The following is an 18,363-nucleotide window of genomic DNA, read 5'->3' as shown; positions in this document are numbered from 1 at the left end:
ATCCTCTCTCTTCTTCTTTTTGTCAATCTTGCTAAGGGCCCATCAATCTTATTGATTTTCTCATAGAACCAACTTCTGGTCTTATTGATTTTCTCTATTGTTTTCATGTTTTCAATTTCATTTATTTCTGCTCTAATCTTTGTTATTTCTTTCCTTTTGCTTGCTTTGGGATTAGTTTGCTGTTCTTTCTCCAGTTCTTCCAAGTGGACAGTTAATTCCTGCATTTTTGCCTTTTCTTCTTTTCTGATATAGGCATTTAGGGCAATAAATTTCCCTCTTAGCACTGCCTTTGCTGCGTCCCATAAGTTTTGATATGTTGTGTTTTCATTTTCATTCGCCTCGAGGTATTTACTAATTTCTCTTGCAATTTCTTCTTTGACCCACTTGTTGTTTAAGAGTGTGTTGTTGAGCCTCCATGTATTTGTGAATTTTCTGGCACTCCGCCTATTATTGATTTCCAACTTCATTCCTTTATGATCCGAGAAAGTGTTGTGTATGATTTCAATCTTTTTAAATTTGTTAAGACTTGCTTTGTGACCCAGCATATGGTCTATCTTTGAGAATGATCCATGAGCACTTGAAAAAAAGGTGTATCCTGCTGTTGTGGGATGTAATGTCCTATAGATGTCTGTTAAGTCTAGCTCATTTATAGTAATATTCAGATTCTCTATTTCTTTATTGATCCTCTGTCTAGATGTTCTGTCCATTGATGAGAGTGGTGAATTGAAGTCTCCAACTATTATGGTATATGTGTCTATTTCCCTTTTCAGTGTTTGCAGTGTATTCCTCACGTATTTTGGGGCATTCTGGTTCGGTGCATAAATATTTATTATTGTTATGTCTTCTTGTTTAATTGTTCCTTTTATTAGTAGATAGTGTCCTTCTTTGTCTCTTTTAACTGTTTTACATTTAAGTGTAATTTGTTGGATATTAGTATAGCCACTCCTGCTCTTTTCTGGTTGTTATTTGCATGAAATATCTTTTCCCAACCTCTCACTTTCAACCTATATTTATCTTTGGGTCTAAGATGTGTTTCCTGTAGACAGCATATAGAAGGATCCTGTTTTTTAATCCATTCTGCCAGTCTATGTCTTTTGATTGGGGAATTCAGTCCATTAACATTTAGAGTTATTACTGTTTGGATAATATTTTCCTCTACCATTTTGCCTTTTGTATTATATATATCATATCTGACTTTCCTTCTTTCTACACTCTTCTCCATACCTCTCTCTTCTGTCTTTTCGGTTCTGACTCTAGTGCTCCCTTTAGTATTTCTTGCAGAGCTGGTCTCTTGGTCACAAATTCTCTCAGTGACTTTTTGTCTGAGAATGTTTTAATTTCTCCCTCATTTTTGAAGGACAATTTTGCTGGATATAGGAGTCTTGGTTGGCAGTTTTTCTCTTTTAGTAACTTAAATATATCATCCCACTGTCTTCTAGCTTCCATGGTTTCTGCTGAGAAATCTACACATAGTCTTATTGGGTTTCCCTTGTATGTGATGGATTGCTTCTCTCTCGCCGCTTTCAAGATCCTCTCTTTCTCTTTGACCTCTGACATTCTAACTAGTAAGTGTCTTGGGGAACGCCTATTTGGGTCTAATCTCTTTGGGGTGCGCTGCACTTCTTGGATCTGTAATTTTAGGTCTTTCATAAGAGTTGGGAAATTTTCAGTGATAATTTCTTCCATTAGTTTTTCTCCTCCTTTTCCCTTCTCTTCTCCTTCTGGGACACCCACAACACGTATATTTGTGCGGTTCATATTGTCCTTGAGTTCCCTGATACCCTGTTCGAATTTTTCCATTCTTTTCCGGATAGTTTCTGTTTCTTTTTGGAATTCAGATGTTGCATCCTCCAAATCACTAATTCTATCTTCTTTCTCTTTAAATCTATCATTGTAGGTATCCATTGTTTTTTCCATCTTTTCTACTTTATCCTTCACTTCCATAAGCTCTGCGATTTGTTTTTTCAGTTTTTCTATTTCTTCTTTTTGATCAGCCCATGTCTTCTTCATGTCCTCCCTCAATTTATCGATTTCGTTTTTGAAGAGGTTTTCCATTTCTGTTTGTATATTCAGCATTAGTTGTTTCAGCTCCTGTATCTCATTTGAACTATTGGTTTGTTCCTTTGACTGGGCCATATTTTCAATTTTCTGAGCGTGATCCGTTATCTTCTGCTGGCGTCTGGGCATTTAGTCAGATTTCCCTGAGTGTTGGACCCCACAGGTTGAAAGATTTTTCTGTGAAATCTCTGGGTTCTGTTTTTCTTATCCTGCCCAGTAGGTGGCGCTCGTGGCACATGTTTGTCTACGGGATCCACCAGTAAAAGTTGCTGTGGGTTCTTTAACTCTGGAAAACTCTCGCCGTAGGGGAGGTTTGGTAGCCGAAGCGTCTTGGAAGAGTGCCAGCCGGCCCGGGGGTCCGAACGCGGGGAGGGTTGCCGGCCGCCGCAGCACGTGAGAGCACCCGACCAAATTTCCTAGTCGGCCCGGGGCGCCAAGCGTGGCGGAAGGGCGCCAGCTGTTGCAGCCCGGGAGAGTGCACTGTTCCCAGCCAGACCGGGGAGTCACGTGTTTGGAAGGGACCCCCTGGTCACCGTTCTCCTCAGTCTGGGGATTTCCGACCCAACTCTTTCAGTTGGTCCAGGGGGCCTCGCGTGGTGGGGATGCCAGCCGCCGCGGCCCAATGGGACCGCCTGCCCAATTCTGCCAGCTAGCCTGGGAAGGAGGAAGGGAGGGACTCCGGCCGCTTGCTGTCCTGCCCAGGAAAGCCCGCGTCCCTCGGTGTTCTCACCGGAGCTGGTTCTCCCAGACAGTCAGCCGTTCCAGGATGGGGTACGCTGTCCCTTTGATCTCCGTCATGGCTCCGGGAGCTGCTCTGTATTGTCTCCACTCCCCCAGTAGCTGTTCTGGAGGAGGAAAGGTGAGGGTGGCAAGGCTGTCGAGGCTGGTGGCGGAGGAGCCGGTGAAGGCGGAAGAGGGCACCGTGGTGGTTGGAGAGCCACTGGAGCAGGAGGGGGAAGAGGGGAGAAGGAGGGCGGGCGGGTCGGCTGCTGCGGGACATGGGCGCCGCGCGGCGGGCCGGCGGAGAAAGAGGTGAGAAGGAGGTGGGCGGTCGGCTGCTGCGGGGCGTGGGCGCCGCGTGGCGGGCCGGCGGACAAAGAGGGGAGAAGGAAGGCGGGCGGGTCGGCTGCTGCGGGGCGTGGGCCCAAACATTCTTAACATACAAGCATTCTTGACACGGTTACAATCAATAGCTCACAATATCATCACATAGTTGTATTCATCACCATGATCATTTTTTTGAACATCTGCATCTCTCTAGCAAAAGAAAGAAAAAAGAAAAAACTCATACATGCCATACCCCTTACCACTCCCTTTCATTGACCACTAATATTTCAATTTACTAAATTTATTTTAACCTTTGTTCCCCCTATTATTTGTTTATTTCTTATCCATATTTTTTTTTTACTCATCTGTCCATACCATAAATAAAAGGAGCATCAGACACAAGGTTCTCACAATCACACAGTCACATTGTGAAGGCTATATCACTATATAATCATCTTCAAGAAACAAGGCTACTGGAACACAGCTCTACAGTTTCAGGTACTTCCTTCCAGCCACTCTAATACACCATAAAATAAAAAAGGGATATCTTTATAATGTATAAGAATAACCTTCAGGATAACCTCTCTACTGTGTTTGAAATCTCTCAACCACTGACACTTTATTTTGTCTCATTTCTCTCCCTTTTCGGACAAGAAGGTTTTGTCAATCCCTTGATGCTGAGTCCCAGCTCATTCCAGGATTTCTGTCCCACGTTGCCAGGAACATCCACACCCCTGGAAGTCATGTCCTGCATAGAGCAGGGGAGGGTGGTGATTTTGCTTGTTGTGTTGGCTGGAGACAGAGGTCACATTTGAGCAACAAAAGAGGTTCTCTTGGGGGTGACTCTTAGGCTCTTAGGCCTAATTTTAAGTAGGCTTAGGCTATCCTTTGTGGGGATAGGTTTCATAGGGACAGACCCCCAAGATTTAGGGCTCAGCCTATTGATTTGGTTGTCCACATGTGGGAAGATTTTTAATGACTGATTGAATCTCTTTAATTGTATTGGTTTGTTGAGAACTTCTATTTCTTCTTGAGTCAATATAGGTAATTCATGTGTTTCCAGGAATTTGTGCATTTCATCTAAGTTGCATAGTTTGTTGGCATATAGTTGTATAGTTGTTCATAATATTCTCTTATGAATTTTTTAATTTCTTCCTGATCTGTGTTAATGCCCCCCTCTCATTTCTAACATTGTATATTGTGTCCTCTCTCTCTTTTTTCATTTGTTAGTCTAGCTAGAGGTCAATCAATTTTATTGATTTTCTCAGAGAACCAACTTTTTGTTTTATTGATCCTTTCTATTATTTTATCATTCTCCAATTTGTTTATTTCTGCTTTAATCTTTATTATTTCTCTTTTTAAATTTGATTTGGAATTAGTTTGCTGTTCTTTTTCTAAATTCTTCAGGTGAGCAGTTAAATCCTCAAGTTTTGCTCATTCTTATTTTTTAATATAGGTATAGAGGGCAATAAATTTACCTCCTAGCACTGCCTTTGTACCTTCCCATAGTTTTTTTTTATTTAATCCACTAATCTTTTATTCATCTTTCGGCAAACAATCAGATATGAGCAAAATTGTATCATTCACTATAATTATACACACTGTTTTGCTTTACACAAGTTGTAAGCATATTAAAGTGGATAAAACTCGTGTCTAAAGACATTTTCCACAAATTTGACATTTATTTTTTTGAGTTAGAACAAAAGACAGCTTATGAAATTTCCATTAAATCATTATCATTCAGCAGACTAAATTAGTATATGCTGCTTTTAAATTAACATCTGCCATTTTTTTTAATGACTTCAATTTTAGGTTATAATTAAAGTGATGCTTCTCTGAAGTTTCATGGAATAACAGAAGCCAACCTTATGAATCTTCTTGTTCATAACCATATCGGTCATCTCATTTAAAAAGAAAAAATAATAAAAATAAAAAACCCATAACCAAGAAAATTCTACTCAGTTTATAATAAAAAAAAGCTTCCAATAAATTATTTTAGAGTATTTAGATATAAATGGAATTCAGAGTAACTAGGTTTCCTGACAACTTGTTTATATTACTTCTTAATGCTTTTATTTTAAAGTAACATTATTTCACAATAGAACCAAGGCATTTAAGTATTTTACAGTTTCATCCTTTTATAAATTTCAGATCTCAAAGATATTCAAATTAATAATTTTAATATTATCAATATACGATTAATATATAATATATTATATTAATATTATTAATATTAATAATTAAAGGCAGCATTCTGAGTATATTTTATTGGGCAGGCAGAAGGCTTTTTCACCTTTTGAATTGGAATGGCTTCAGGCATGGCTTGCTTGTTCTAGTTGACCACAGTTCTAGCAGCTTCCCACACGTTACCTGATGGGTATGTGAGACTGACACCCTGTTTTATATATTAAAACCCTATATTTACTTATTAAAAATCAATTGCATTGATGGAGCAAAAATTCAAATATTATAAACTTGAGGCTAAATCTTATTAGTTATATTTCTACTCTGGAAGAATAGGTTAAACCAAAAAGGTCTCATTTTCAGACATATATCATTCCTTACATAACAAATTATCAGGCATGTGTGTAAATCCAGGTATAATGTTCCTTAAAAAGAAAACTGCTATGAGTTACCAGTCACACCTCAGGTGTGAGCTGGATAAATCATTCACACCTGAAACCATTGTATACTGACTTCACCATACAGGTCTTGGCTCCAAACAGTGGATTTCAAATTAATACACACATGCAACATAAAAATTTTCAAATATTTGAGTTTAAAGAAAAGTGATATTATTATTATTTGTTTTTTTTTTAGAAGAAAAGTGACATTAATGAGGCTAACAAAATAACAAGTAACAGAAGACTTTCTTCTGATCCTAGAAATGAAGCAAAAAGGGAGAGAGCTTGTAAGGTAAATTTGAAATGTGGCCTTGGACCGTGCTGGTTTGAAGGAATTTACATACCCTAGAAAAGCCATGTTTTAATCTAATCAGTCTTGTAGGAGCAAGTTTCTTCTAATCCCTGTTTAGTACTATAGGTTGGAGACTTGATTAGGTTATCTCCATGGAGACGCGACTCAATCAGTTGGGTATTAAACTCGATTAGATGGAGATGAGCCTCCAGCCATTCCACGTAGGTCCTGATTAGTTCACTGGATCCTGTAAAAGAAGAGACAGTTTTCGGAGAGGACACCTATGAGAATGACGAGAAAGCCACAGCAGAGCCGAGCAGAGCCAGAGGCCAAGACAGCCCCAGAGTCCACCAGCCAGCGGCCTTTGGAGTTGAAGGTGAACGCCCCTGCGGGAGCTTCACGAAGTGAGAGGCCTGGAGGGGAAGCCAGCAGATGCCCTGTTCGCCATGTGCCTTGCAGATGAGCAAGAAACTCTGAACTTCATCGACCTTCTTGAATCAAGGTATCTTTTCCTGGATGCCTTAAATTGGACATTTCCATAGACTTGCTTTCGTTGGGACATTTTCATGGCCTTAGAACTGTAAACTTGTAACTTATTAAATTCCCCTTTTTGAAAAGCCATTCCATTTCTGGTGTATTGCATTCTGGCAGCTAGCAAACTAGACCGAACTCCCTTTCCATCGCAGCTCCCTCCACTTGGAAAGAAAAGAAAGGCCACAAACTATTTCTTAGTAGAAAAGGCTGCAGGGAGAGCAAACCAGCTGAGTGATGACAAAGAATATAGAAATTTGTAATTAGGTAGAAAATTGAGAGAGGATGATACCTAATTCAGTTAGAAGTTTAAGAAATGGCAAGAAATGACTAATGAATGAGAAAAACACAGTAATCCGTTGGATCTTTATAAATTGCACACAAATAAAGGGCCAAATACTAATTCTTTAGAGGTTTAAATCTGAAAGGGAACAGCTATCTACATTTGAATTTGCGTCCTTTCTTTAAACTTAATTGTTTCTTGTTTGAATAAATATTTTAAGATTCTTAATTGTTAAAGCAAGCTTCTTAGCTGCATTTTGATGGGGTTATATAAAAAGCTTCATGGCATTAATCCTACCAGTAACAAGATTACTGCGTTCAAGTTTACTTATAAGCATTAATTAGATTTGTTATCACCGTCACCATGTTATTGCAATGATGAGACTGAGCCGATTCATTTCTTCAGGAAATCTTACATTGAAATGGTTACTGAGGGCTTTTAGAAACGAGAAAAAAAATCAATCTTCATTCCTACGCAGAACAGAATGTCCAAGGTCCTATATTAACAAAAATATCAGTGAACCAGGCATTATCTTGGCCTAGGAGTAATGGTCTCCACAATGGAGTCACAAGTTTTTAAAATACCACTTAAGGGGACACTGGTTTTCAAGTTTATCAGATACATTCCTCAAAAACCTGTCCTTTTTGGGAACAGCATTCTTATTTTATTTTATTTTTTTACATGGACAGGCACCGGAAATCGAACCTGGGCCCTCTGTCATGGCAGGCAAGCATTCTTGCCTGCTGAGCCACCATGGCCCGCCCCTTATTTTTTTTTTAATGAATAATTTATTTATTTAAAAAAAACAGCAACAAACGAACAAAAACATTCTTAAGATATGCTCATTCTGGTCTATATATATAATCAGTAGTTCACAATATCACCACATAGTTGCATATTCATTATCATGATCATTTCTTAGAACACTTGCACCAATTCAGAAAAAGAAATAAAAAGACAACAGAAAAATAAATAAAATGAAAACAGAAAAAAAAGATTATACGTACCATACCCCTTACCCCTCCCTTTCATTGATCACTAGCATTTCAAACTAAATTTATTTTATTTTTAAAAAATTTATTTATTTATTAATTTAAAAATTTAACAACAAATAAACAAAAACATTAACGTATGATCATTCCATTCTACATATATAATCAGTAGTTCACAATATCATCACATAGTTGCATATTCATCATCATGATCATTTCTTAGAACATTTGCATCAATTCAGAAAAAGAAATAAAAAGACAACAGAAAAAGAAATAAAACGAAAACAGACAAAAAAAAATTATACATACCATACCCCTTACCCCTCGCTTTCACTGATCACTAGCATTTCAAACTAAATTTATTTTAACATTTGTTCCCCTTATTATTTATTTTTATTCCATATGTTCTACTCGTCTGTTGACAAGGTAGATAAAAGGAGCATCAGACACAAGCTTCTCACAATCACACAGTCACATTGTGAAAGCTATATCATTATTCAATCATCATCAAGAAACATGGCTACTGGAATACAGCTCTACATTTTCAGGCAGTTCCCTCCAGCCTCTCCATTACATCTTGGATAACAAGGTGATATCTACTTAATGCGTAAGAATAACCTCCAGGATAACCTCTCAACTCTGTTTGGAATCTTTCAGCCATTGACACTTTATTTTGTCTCATTTCACTCTTTCCCCTTTTGGTCGAGAAGGTTTTCTCAATCCCTTGATGCTGAGTCTCAGCTCATTCTAGGGGTTTTCTCAATCCCTTGATGCTGAGTCTCAGCTCATTCTAGGATTTCTGTCCCACGTTGCCAGGAAGGTTCACATCCCTGGGAGTCATGTCCCACGTAGACAAGGGGAGGGTAGTGAGTTTGCTTGTTGTGTTGGCTGGAGAGAACAACACATCTGAGCAACAAAAGAGGTTCTCTTGGGGGTGACTCTTAGGTCTAAATTTTAAGTAGGCTTGACCTATCCTTTTTGGGGTTAAGTTTCATATGAACAAACCCCAAGACTGGGGGCTCAGCCTATAGCTTTGGTTGTCCACACTGCTTGTGAGAATATCAAGAATTCAATTTGGGGAAGGTGAATTTTCCCCCGTCCTCACCATTCCCCCAAGGGGACTTTGCAAATACTTTTTAATTTTTTTTATTTTTTTTATTTTTTTATTAACGGAAAGAAAAAAAAAAAAGAAATTAACACAACATTTAGAAATCATACCGTTCTACATATGCACTCAGTAATTCTTAACATCATCACATAGATGCATGATCATTGTTTCTTAGTACATTTGCATCAGTTTAGAGGAACTAGCAACACAACAGAAAAAGATATAAAATGTTAATATAAAGAAAAGAAATAAAAGTAGTAATAATAGTAAAAAACAACAACAACAAACCAACAAACAAACAAGCAAACAAAAACAAAAAAAACCCTATAGCTCAGATGCAGCTTCATTCAGTGTTTTAACATGATTACTTTACAATTAGGTATTATTGTGCTGTCCATTTTTGAGTTTTTGTATCTAGTCCTGTTGCACAGTCTGTATCCCTTCAGCTTCAATTACCCATTGTCTTACCCTGTTTCTGCAAATACTTTTCCACTCACTGATTAAATCACTCTGGGATTCATCAGGGCATCACCTGGACAAACCAACAAAATCTCATGTCCTACCCAAGGTTCCATGTACTTATGGTGTTCAACCAAGCTATCTACATAAGTTATATTAGGAAATGCACTAGTCAAAATATAAATTTTGGAACAACATTCTTTATACCCTGAATTTTGGCTTGCAACTCCTTTTTTTCTTTGTGATGCCTTCTCAATAGCTGCTCTTCCTCCCATATCCCATAAGTTTTGATATGTTGTATTCTCATTGTCATTAGTCTCCAGATACTTACCGATTTCTCCAGCAATTTCTTTCTTGACCCACTGATTATTTAAGAGCGTGTTGTTTAATCTCCATATATTTATGAAAGCTCTGGTTCTCTTTGGTGATTATTTTTAACTTTTTTTTATGTATTTGTATAGTATAACATATATACAAAGCAAAGAAACAAAAACAATAGTTTTCAAAACACTCTTCAACAAGTAATTACAAGACAGATCCCAGAATTTGTCATGGGCTGCCGTATAATCCTCTCATATTTTTACTTCTAGCTCCTCCAGAATATAGGAGGCTAGAGGGCTTAAATATTTTTTTATCATTACAATCGACTTTTTTCCTTCTTTTTTTGTGAAAAATAACATATATGCAAAAAAGCTATAAATTTCAAAGCACAGCACAACAATTAGTTGTAGAACAGATTTCAGAGTTTGACATGGGTTGCAGTTTCACAATTTTAGGTTTTTACTTCTAGCTTCTCTAAAACACTGGAGACTAAAAGAGATATCAATTTAATGATTCAGCAATCATATTCATTTGTCAAATCCTATCTTCTCTGTATAACTCCATCATCACCTTTGACCTTTCCATTCCTCTCTTTAGGGATGGTTGGGCTATGGCCATTCTAAATTTTCCATATTGGAAGGATCTGTCACTAATATGGGGTAGGGAGCTGGAACTAGCTGATGTTCTGGAGAGGCTGGGCTAAGTTTCAGGACTTATCTGGACCAGGACCCATCTGGAGGGTGTAGGTTTCTGCAAAGTTACTCTAGTGCCTGGAGCCCTCCTGGAATCTTATCTATTGCCCTAAGTGTTCTTTAAGATTGGCTGGAATGGTCCTGGTTGGGAGTTGGCAGGTTATGATAGGTAGCAAGGTCTAACTGAAGCTTGCATAAGAGCAACCTCCAGAGTAGCCTCTCAACTCTCTTTGAACTCTCTCTGCCACTGATACTTTATTAATTACACTTCTTTTCCCCCTTTTTGTCAGGATGGAATCGTTGATCCCACAGTACAAGAGCCAGATTCATCCCTGGGATTCATCTCCCACGTCACCAGGGAGACTTTCACCCTTGGATGTCATGTCCCACGTAGGGGGGAAGGCAGTGATTTCAGTTGCAGAGCTGGGCTTAGAGAGACTGAGGCCACTGAGCAACGAAAGAGGTCCTCCAGAAGTAACTCTCAGGCATGCCTATAGTAGTCTAAGCTTCTCTGCTACCTACATAAGCTTCACAAGAGTAAGTCTCATGATCGAGGGCATAGCCTATTGATTTGGGTGTGGCTGAAGTTTGACACAGTGTGAGGGGATTCCCTGATGGTAAGGTTTAATAGTTCCATATTTTTCTCGCAGCCATCAGGGGACTTTGCCAATACATTTTGATTATCTGCTTAATATACTCTAGGATGCTTCCAGGCATTACTATTATATATACAGGATTAAAGGACCTCTTTCTTATTCTGGGCTTCCTGTGTTTCAATTGTTCAAATGAGCTATACAGATAGGTTGCGTTAGATTATTTCAGTTCCAGGCCAGATAAACCTTTCTTCCATTGATCTCAAAGAGTATGTGTGGTTCTAAATTATAGACACTGGCTTCCTTTCCCCTGTGTTCTGAGTTACTTTAACCCCAACCTGTTTGGCTTTGTTCTTATATCCAAATATCAGGTTATATATGTAAAACAGCCTCTCAATTGGTGATTTTTAATTTCTAGCTTTATTCCATTGTGATCAGAGAAAGATAATTTCAATTTTATTAAATGTTTAAAAACTCATTTTGTGTCCCAGCATATGATTTATCCTGGAGAACCTTCCATGTGTGCTAGAGAAGAATATGTAACCTGCTGTTTTGGGGTGTAGTGATCTCTATATGTCTATTAGATCTAATTTATTTATCCCATTGTTTAGGTTCTCTATTTCCTTGTTGATTCTTTTTCTGATGGTTCTATCTCTGGTGGAGAATGGTGTAGTGAAGTTTCCCACTGTTACTGTTGACATGTCTATCGTTCCCTTCAATTTTTCCAATGTGTGCCTCACACATACTGGAAGCTCTTTGATTGGGAGCATACACATTTATGCCTGTTATTTCTTCTTGGTAAGTTGTTCCTTTTATTAATCTGTGGTGTCCTTCTTTTTCTTTTATGACATCTTTATATTTAAAGTCTATTTTGTCTGATATTAGTATAGCTACTCTTAATTTCTTTTGGTTACAGCTTGCATAGATCTTTTTCCATCCATTCACTTTCAATCTAAGTGTCCTTGAGTCTAAGATGCGTCTCTTGTAAACAGCATTTAGATGGATTATGTTTTTTAGTCTGTTCTGCAATCTGTATCTTTTAATTGGTGAGTTTAGTCTATTAACGTTAAAAGTAATTATTGTAAAAGTGGTTCTTGACTCTACCATCTTGTCCTTTAGTTTTTATTTGTCATATCTGTATATTATTTTCCTTTAAATTATCATTACTCATATTCTCCAATCCTGTGCCCTCCCCCAGACCTCCCTCTCCTGGTTTTTCGTTTGTTTTTCAGTTGCCAGGACTCCCTTCAGTATTTCTTGTAGAGCAGATCTTTTGTTGACTAGTTCTCCCAATCTTTCTTCATCTTTGAAGATTTTAATCTCTCTCTCAGTTTTGAAGGGTAACTTGGTTGGATAAAGAATTCTTGGCTGAAAGCTTTTCTTGTTTAGGATCTTAAATATATTATGCCACTGCCTCCTTGCTTCCATGGTGCCTGCTGAGTAGTCTGAACTCAGTCTTGTGTTTTTCTTTGTATGTAGTGGGTTGCTTTTCTCGTGCTGCTTTCAGGACTCTGCTTCTCTTCAACACCCAACAGTTTGAATAGGCTGTGTATGGGAATAGACCTGTTTGCATTTATTCTATTTGAAGCTTGTTGGGCTTCTTTGTTTTGCATATTTATGTCTTTTATAAGAGTTGGGAAGTTTTCCCTGATTATTATCTTCCACTAACTTTCCCAACCCTTTACTCTTCTCTTCTCCTTCTGGGACACCAATGATTCTTATAATTGTGTGCCTCTTGTTATCCATCATTTCCCTAAGATCCACTCGAATTTTTTCCGTCTTCCTTGCCATTTGCTCTTTTGTGCACTCTGGTTCAATTGTTCTGTCTTCTAGCTCACTTAGTCTTCCTTCTGCTTCTTTGAGTCTGCTGTCATGTTTTTCTCTCATATTTCTAATTTGGTCTACTGTAGCTTTCATTTCTGTGAGAAAAAACTCACAGAAAAAAACTGCCATTTTTCTATTTAACTTTCCAAATTCTCCTTTCTGCTCTTCTGGTGTCTTCTTGTTCTCCTTTATGTCTTTATACATATCCCTGAGTAGTTGTTCCATATTCTGTATCCCCCTGTGGAATTTTGATTTGGTCATTTGGCTGGGCCATTTCTGCTTGGATCTTCATGTGATTTATGATTTTCTGTTGTGTTCAGGGCATTCTGATTATCTTGCAAGTTGGTTTCCTTCACTCTTCTAAAGTTTTGTGTTCACTTGGTTTTCACTGAACTTTCCTCTTGTTCTTTGTTTGTCAGTTATTCTCCATGAACGCAAGGTCTGGATTTCATAGAGGGGATATAATTCAACTTGAGGGTCTATTAAAAGCTAGGCTGGGATGCACGGGCACTTCAGTGGCAGAATGGCTGCCCACCACGCAGGAGACCCAGGTTCGACTCCAGGCCCATGCACCCCCCCCAAAAAAAAAGAATATAATAAAAATATTAAACACCACCACAAGAATACCAACCAAACACACCACAATGGTAGTAGGCTCCAGAATCAAAAGGAGACACCCCAAGACATACTGGGAGTGAAGTCAGACTGGTGCCCACTAAAGGGAGCAAAAATTTAAGAGAAAAAAAGCTGAAATAGAATAATAAAAAATAATATATATGAAATAAGAAATAGAAAGTAAAGAATCAATAAAAATATAAAATATATATGAAAATAAAAATTAAAAATAAAAACGTATATAAAGAATATATTTTATAAAGGGGGAAGAAAAAAGAATATTAAGAAAAAAAATAAAAACAAAAGATAACTTCGGCAGATAGGGAGTTACCTGCCTGCATTTACCCCTTCTCCTCAGCAGGTGGCGACCCCGAGGCTCCTCGTCCCTCAGCCCCGCCCACCCCGGCCCGCGACAGCTTGAGGACCAGGCTAGGCTGCTCCCGGGCCGCTGGAGTGGCGGATGGTCAGTTTCCTCCGCTCGCCCGTCTCTCCCCAAGTCCCCATCTGCTCTCAGACATTGGCGTTAATTACGGCCCTCTCCCTTCCCTGTTCGGGCCTGGGCGCTGCCGGGTGGCAGAGAGTGCTTGTGGTGGGGTGGGGGGCTTCACCCTTCCCCATAGACGGCTCACTCTGGAGGGGTCGTTTGCCCCCCACGCTGTCTGCTGCTGTTCTTCTCAGCCATCGTAGCCTCCTCCTTGAGGCCTGAGCGCTTTTTGGAATTGGCCCTTTGCTCAGCCAGCCTCTGCCCTCATTCTAACCCTGCATCCTTACCCCTCAGAGACTTCTAACTCCCCTCCCCTTACTCTTATTATTATTATTTTTTTACATGCAGTCACACTTAGTTTATTTTATTACAGTGAATGCATAAACAGTAAGTGGGCAGACCTCAACCTAGAATTTGTTTAAACAGTAGCACTTTAATAAGTCAAATAGTTCGTTATTAGCTTGTTTGGTTTCTTATCAAGTCTTTGAAGTATAAGCCAAAATGCACTCCCATCAACTGCAATGCCGAAGGTTTTAGATGTCAAATATTTGAGTATGATAGTTTCAGATAACCAGAACATCCCTGGATAACCTTAAAATTGATAGAGGATGGTGGTGGTTTTTCTAATCCTGACAGTTTAGGGAGACGGGGCTTCGGCCGCTGAATAGTCGGGCTTCTTGCAGCCTCACCATCTCCCCTTACTCTTAAGGGAACTTGGGCCCATGGTCTATCTGTAGCTGCTTCAAGTGTAGGAAACAGCATTGTAACTTCTGGCCAGAAGTTTTTTTGCAAAAGATTTCTAATCTGGAAGAAGCAAACTTGGTGAGAAGTTTAAAAATGCAAGGGCAGGGGGCGGTGCAATCGTGGCTCAGTGGCAGAATTCTTGCCTGCCATGCCAGAGACCCGGGTTCGAATCCTGAAGCCTGCCCATGACAAAAAAAAACAAAAGCAAGGACTGATTAGTAGCAAGAGAAAATAGAAATGAGCGGGCCTAGGAGACACATTAGCCCTGAGAGACCAGGGAAGAGGGAAGGAAATGACCATCCTTCAGGTCCAAAAGTGAATCCTAGCTGGATGGCTCGTTCTGCTTAAGTGGGGAATAAGAGGGTGCATGTACCAAGTTAAGGCGTGCAGGCATGAGGCTTAGAAGGGGCTTGATTGATTGGGCTGCAGCTTTGGCTGCTGTATCAGCCTAGTTGCTCCCTTGAGAGATGTCAGTAATATTTCTTTGATGGCCTGCTGCTGCTTTTTTATACTTAAAGACAAACACACGCACCACATGACATTCCTGGAAATTGTTTGCTATCTCGGCTTTAAACTGACACTGTCCTATCTCATATACTCGGCCATCCTTTCATCTTTCATCTTGTGGGTCCTTTGACCTTTTCAGCCATTGGGCGTTTCAGCTGAATTATTCTGTGTGCCTTTCATTTCTGAGCTCCTGGTTTTCTCTGTGTTTTAGGAGCCCCACAGGTCCTGGCATTGCAGGGAAGGGCAGGCCGCTCTCTTCGCCTTCAGCGGGAGCCACTGTGGGTCTCGGTGGCAGGGGAAGGACTGAGCTCTAAGGTCCGAGGAGGGTCACAGGTGCCTGCCCTCCCTGCCCTACCCCGGGCCCCTCCCACACCTGAGGCCTCTGATTTTCTGTCCCCCTCCCCGACTCTGTGTCACCTTTCCAGGCCACTGCCTCCAGGCTTTTGAAGCCCAGAAGTCTGAATGTGAATAAAGTTACACTGTGTCTTTTTCTCTGTGACTTCCTCCATTGCTTGGAGCAGAAAGCAATGACATATTCAGCCTGGTCATCATTGTTACTATTATGTGTCATATTTCACTCTTCAATTTCTCCAGATTTTATTTTGGCATGTGTTATTTTTATTATCTTTCAGATACTCAGCTGTCCTAGAACCAATTTTTGAAGGAAACGTCACTGTTGACCCATTTGTAATTCCTCCTTTGTAATATATGACAATTCCGATTATTCCAGGGTTCATTTCTGAGCTATTAAGTATCATTAATTTGACTATGTAGTATCTTCTGGATGATATTAATTTAACTACTTCAGTAGTTCATTTGTACTGGAATTTTTAATCGGGTAATGTTAGTTCCTTTTCTTTTGAGCTAGCCTTGACTGGTTCTAGCTTTTCTTTCAAACGGCCTTTGAAAGAGCTTTTTACATTTCTTTTAAAAAATTTGAAAAAGAATTTTGATTGTGATTGTGTTAAAACCTAAACAACTTGGAAAGCCTGGTGTCTTACAATACTCAGTTTTCCATCCTAGAGCACGTGCTGTCCACGTGTTTTATATCCTAAGAAAAAAATTTACAACTTTTCCATAAGCCTGTCTTCTGTTTTTTGTTAAAGCTACTCTTACTAAATTTTTTGGTTATTTTGATCTTTCCCGCCATTGTGTAATCTAACTGCTTGTTATTGATATGCAACAAAGCATTTCTGTTCTTCCTAATGAGTGTTTATCTTTTAAAAAGCAGAAGGGCTTTTCTGCTGCACTGTCATACATTTGAAATATTTCAAATGATTCCCTCTTTTTCCTTTGTAGTAACCAACTATATAATCTACAGATCACATAACTTTGTCCTTTCTTTTTCCCTAACGATACTTCTTATGTCTGTTTCATAGCTCCTTGCTTCGAGGTCTTCTGAGAGCAGGTGAGCGCACGTCTGGGGCTGAGCGCTGTGTTTTGTCTCAGATGGTGGTTAGACTCTTGTGCCAGTGTCTTACCCTTGTGTAAGGTGTCAGCCCTGCAGATGAAATCGGTTTATTAAACCCTTTATTATGGACATTGTCAAGCATAGATTTAAGTGGAAAGACTAAGATAATGAACCTCCTAGTTCCCCAGGCCCTGCCTTGCCAACCTCGTTCCATCTGCCCCCACCCTCTCCCACCCTCTCCCTTTGGGTGGTTTTGAAACATAGTCCCAACATCATACCATTTATCCACAAATATTTTAATATATATTTCTAAAAGGTAGTGACTTTTTTTGTTAAGAAATAACTATAATGTCATTATCATACCTTAAAAACTAAACATTCATTTTTCTTTTTTAAAAAATTTTTTCTATTCTTTTTTTTTTAACATTCATTTTTCAATACATCAAATACAAATCAGTGTCCAGAGTTCCCTAATTCGTTCATAATTTCTTCATTTGGTTCATTCAAGGCTGCATCCAAACAAGAACCACTGTTTGCAAGGGTTCTGAAATCTCTTTTAACCAATGAGTTCTCCTTCCCTCTTAATTTTCTTGCCCTTTGTTTGCTGGAAGAACCAAGTGATTTGTCCTGCAGAATTGTTCCCGTTCTTGATTTTGCTGTTTCTTTGCCTTCTTCATTTCTGAAGAACTGATCAATTTGAGGTTAGATTTTGGGGGGCAAGAATACCTCACTGGAGGTATTTAGGTCAGGTTCCCTGGACACAGGGGTGGACAGAGATTTGCAGCAGGAGGTTCCTGGGCTGAGCTCTCAGGGGCTCCTCTGAGGGAATGAGGGGAGCATGCTGTGCAGGAGAAGCTGGGCTGTGAGGCAGCTGAAACAGGTCACTGGACAGCCCTGCAGAGCTGCCCTGGACAGAGACAGGAGTGGGGCTAGCCTATCCTCTCCTTGACCTGTCTTTGGAGGTGGGCTGCCCCCCGGGGGAGGGAGTGTAACCTTGGGTGGGCCACGCTCAGAGTGGGACCCAGCTGTCCGCAAAAGGCAGGCCACACTTGCAGCAGCTGGGGGGACGGGTGCTCAGATATGCAAGTGGAATCTGAGCCGGACTCTGAGGCACCCACCCTACGGTGCTGTGTCCTGCTGCTTCTTGGGTCCCGTGGCTGCTGGCAGGATGCCGTCCCTTGGGGTTGCTGGGCTGAGGGCCTCCATCCTTGCCAGCTGTCTCCTGCAGGCCCTGCTCAGTTCCTTCCACCACGGGCAGCCCCGGCCCCCCAGGGAGAGAGTTTGCTGGCAAGGCAGAGTCTTGCATAACCTAAGGACAGAAGCGACAGCCCGTCACCTTTTTTGTGTTCTGTTGGTAAGAAGCAAGCCCCAAGTTCCACCCACGCCAAAGGGGGGTACACCGGGAGGTGCGCTTCACCGGGGGCCACCTCAGAGTCTGCCACCACACCCGCCCAGAGGTCGGCCGTGTCTGAAACATGCTACCATGCTGGATTCTCCACCGTCTCATCTGGGATTCCTGCCTCCACACCCAGTGGACCCCAGATGGGTGTGAACTGAGCCGGTGAACAGTGTCTTCTCTTCCCCACTCTAGTTGGCCCTCCTGTTGGCACGTGCATGTGTCTGGTATTCTATAAAGGGGAAAAATGATTTTTTTCTCTCAGCACTCCCACCTTTGTGTAGGTCCCTCCCACATGAGGTAGTACTGTCGAGGAGGTGAGGGGTGTGTGACTTCCGAGGGTACACCATAGGGGACACTGCTGCGTCCATCGTGCTCTCCC

This window comes from Tamandua tetradactyla, chromosome 3, assembly GCF_023851605.1.
Source record: "Tamandua tetradactyla isolate mTamTet1 chromosome 3, mTamTet1.pri, whole genome shotgun sequence".
NCBI lineage: Eukaryota > Metazoa > Chordata > Mammalia > Pilosa > Myrmecophagidae > Tamandua > Tamandua tetradactyla.
Note: the sequence above shows the minus strand (reverse complement) of the source record.